The following is a 4,307-nucleotide window of genomic DNA, read 5'->3' as shown; positions in this document are numbered from 1 at the left end:
GAGGGGTGAAAAAATAAATTTTTTGAAATTGAAAATATTTTTTAAGAACAAACTTAAAATTTTTTTTGGGGGGGTGGGGGTGGGGGTGGGGTGGGTGGGGGGCTGGGTAGGACGTGGGTGGGGGGGTCAAGGGTAGGGTGAAAAAATGAAATTTTGAAGTTGAAAATAGTTTTTAAAAACAAACTTAAATTTATTTTTTTGGGAGGGGGGGACTGGTAGGGGGTGGGGTGGGTGGGGGGCTGGGTACGAGGTGGGGGGGTTGAGGGTAGGGTGAAAAAATGAAATTTTGAAGTTGAAAATATTTTTTAAAAACAAACTTAAATTTTGAAGTTGGAAGAGAGTTTTTGAAAATGTTTTCCTTAAGTTTTGAAGGGAAGTCATTTTCCTTAAATTTGAGGACAATGAGTTGATTTGGAAAACATTTTCCAAAATATTTAACCCAACCAAACATGAGAAAACTGGAAAACATTTTCTGTGTTTTCCTTCATACCAAACACTCCCTTCATGTCTATATTTTTCTTTCTACATCTGTTCTTAATCGATCCCATTAATTTATGTTTTATCTTTGAATTTATAAATTAATTTTAGCAGATTATTCATTATATAGGACATATAGCTGCTTTGCTTTTCAATCAAATTCTAACAAGTATATTTATTCCATGTATAATAATAATCTAAAAGAAGAACTAGTATTAAGTGAAATTAAAGGGGTGATAATGTAATTTATCCAATATATTAGATGCTAAAAGTTAACAAATAATAACAGAATATGTACGTAAACATCAAAAGAAAATCCAACTGATTCATGAATCTGGATGTTTCAGGATGGAATATTTTTCGTCTTCATTCATTTGATGTGATAGTAATTAATTTTTTAAATAATTAATTTCATTTAATCAATCAACTATTATTGAGCTAGAAACACTAGTAGGAGAATTTGAAAATATTTTGTGGACATCTTAGGATAGGGGTGTGCACTATTCAAATTAAATCGAATAATCAAATCAACTTAAACCGAATTTTTATTTGGATTAGTTTTTTGGTTTTTTGGATTGGTTTTGAATTAATAAATTACTTTGTTTGGTTTTTTGGTTTGGTTTTGAATTTTAAAAAATAAAAATAAAAAAACCAAAAAAATACGATTTATACCAATAGTGGTGTTGTGATGCATCCTCGGATACATGGTATGCAAATTTTTTTGTTTAGCATTCTTTATGTTGTATAAAGGTCATTTCTTTTCAAAATACCTTTTGCATTCTTGTATTCAAAATACTCTTGTATTCTTATCATTTTTATCTCATGGATTGCTACAATCAATTTTATAGATTTTAAGCTTACAGATAAAAAAGCCTTCTCTAAATCCTGTATGGACTTGTTTAGGTTATATAGAGCTATGCGATGTTTCCATACTCTTTTTTTTACTAAGTGTAAGTGATATTGAATATGTTTCATATTATACTAGAAACATGAATGATGTATATTGTCTTCTTAGTACAATCATATAATATTTGATTCCCTATAGGTACTAAGTATTTTCAATTCTATGGATATAATAAATATGAATATAATTTGTTTTTAAAGATAATAATTATGAAATACAGAGTTTTGCGTTTATACCTTTCTTTTGTTCTTTCGTTGAATAGTTTTTATCACTACCGCAACAATTCTCCTTTCAGGCTATGAACAATTTTTCACCTCCCTGACCTCAGTCTTCTGGCTACTTTCCTACTGTTCCTCCTTTAGGCTAAAGATCTATATCTTCACTTAAGACTATTCTTGGAATTTAGAGAAGAGATATACAAACCAAACTGTTTATTTCATAATATTATCTTCACACACAAACCATACATATTTTTACATATACTTGGAACATAAAAATACTTTTCCCTGACGGGAGAAGTTTCTACTCACTTATCAAGGTACCTATCATATATATATATATTAATGTTTAGGTTTAGAATTAAGTTGGAGTTAACCACTTTTGTCCCTTTTTGGTTATTGTCTTTCATCATGATTACGTTTATATTTTATATTTGAACATCTATAGTAGGTAGGGGTGTACATGACCGGGTTGGTTTGGATTTTTCAAATATCAAACCAAACCATTTGTGTAAATTTTTTAAATTTATAAACCAAACCAAACAAATAAAATTCGGATTTTTTTGGGTTTTCAACCTCGGGTTGGTTCGGGTTTTTTAAATACCAAACCAAACTATTGTGTCGAATTTTTAAATTTATAAATCAAACCAAACTAATAAACCTCGAATTTTTTTTCTTCAGATTTTTGGATTTTTTCGATAAAGTTTGCATACAAACATATAATTAACTTGTGCTTCAAATATTTCTTTAGTCTAACCAAAATACAATTATCTAAGGTGTTTCTTAAGAAACTAACACAAAATATGAGATGTACTGATGACACTAAAATATTCAATAAAAAATAATAATGAAATCATCATATAAAATAAATATTGCAAAGTCATAATGAAAATGATCATAATTTAAAAGTGTTAAATCATGCTAAAATAAGTTTAATAAGTATTAGTTACATTACTAAATATTTAAGGAAAATTAAATTAGATTGTGTATTTTAATTGTCTAAACTAATGTAAAACTAAAGAACAAATATTCAATAGTATTGTCATTCTTAGTGTTGAATTAATTTTCTTTTTGCATTAGTATTAATTTGATTTTGATTTAAGTTTTATTATAATTATCAACATCTATGAACTATAATCTTTATTGGACTATTCCGAATTCTAAGTTTTAAACTTGAAATAATATATTAAAAGATAAAAAATATGAAATAGTATAAGAAATATTTTAAAATTATATCAAAGTAAATATTTTTACGTATAAAATAAAATTTTAAAATTACATATATAATGTCGGGTTAGTTTCTTTTTTTTTTTAGTTAAAACCAAACCAAACCCAAATATAATCGGGTTTTTTTTTCAATACCAAACCACTAGTCGGTTTTTTTTCCGGTTTGACTCGGTTTATGGTTTGGTTTGGTTTTCGGTTCGGTTTTATACACCATAATAGTAGGTATAATTATAAGTATAGTGTTTTAAGTTTTACTTATGATTTATATTATAAAGTATATTTAAGAGAATCAATATTATTACTTTGGTTATGTTATTAATTATTGACATAACCGAATAACCAAACCGAAAAAAGCCGTACCGAATAAAGGAAAATCAAACCAAACCAAATTTATTTGGATCGGATTGGGTTACATTTTTACAAACCATAAACCAAAAAATTCAAATCGAATTTATGGGATATTTTTTGTGATGTCTTTTAAGGAAATTTAGTAACCTTTATATAGTCATAAACTAGGGTTTAGGGTTGAGTAACCTCCAAGAATTCTAATTGAAACTGAACACATCTTCTAGAGTCCCAATTCGAATTGAACATGTCTTGTAGAGTCTACAAAAATTTCAATGTCTACAAATTTCATGACTCTTGTGGAATCTTCGAGATCTTGATTTTTAAAAATATCCAAGGGTTTATGTGATAATTTGAGATTCCTTTTAAGGGAATTTAGTACCCTTTATATAGGCATAAACTAAGGTTTAAGGTTAAGTAGCCTCCAAGAATTCTAATTGAAACTGAACACACCTTTTGGAGTCCCAATTCGAATTGAACACGTCTTGTAGAGGTCGCAAAATTTCAATGTCTACAAATACCCTTTGCTTCAAGGCTTGTCGGAGTGTAGATGTAATGACCCGAAAGGTCATTTTGGTGATTTTTCGTGGAAATGACTATTTTGCCCTTTCGGTAGTTGCCCCGAGTCCCATGTTTTGTGGTTGTAAAGTTGGTTTGAGGAAAAGTTGGTAAAAAGTTGAGTTTTTGAGAAGTTGAGTTTTTTTTGAGTTAAAGTTGGTTAAAAAGTGTTTTTTCGAGTCATTTGGAGTTTCGGGACTCGGATCGGATTTCCGTCGATTCTGGCGGTTCTAGAATGTCGAAACGGGTCTGTGTGAAGTTACGGAGTTGAATTTGGAGTTGAAACGAAGAATTGAGGTCCTAAGTTGCTAAAGTTGTGAAATTTTGATAAAGAGTTGACTTTGGTCAACATATGAGGTTCCGAGGCTCAGATTGAAATTCCGAGAGTACCGTTGGTTTCGGGAGGCGATTCTAAGTCTAGAATGAGTCTTGGTTGAATTTTTAGACGCTCCGTTTGAGTTTCGAATTTTTTTGGCGTTAAACTAGTTTCTTGGCATCTTATTGAATTTCGGGTCAAGGAGTCCTCGAATTCAAATTCCGACGGTTCCATTGAGTCCGGAACGTCGAATTTAGTGGGG

Source organism: Solanum stenotomum, unplaced genomic scaffold (assembly GCF_019186545.1).
Source record: "Solanum stenotomum isolate F172 unplaced genomic scaffold, ASM1918654v1 scaffold37045, whole genome shotgun sequence".
In the NCBI taxonomy this organism is placed as follows: Eukaryota; Viridiplantae; Streptophyta; class Magnoliopsida; order Solanales; family Solanaceae; genus Solanum; species Solanum stenotomum.
Note: the sequence above shows the minus strand (reverse complement) of the source record.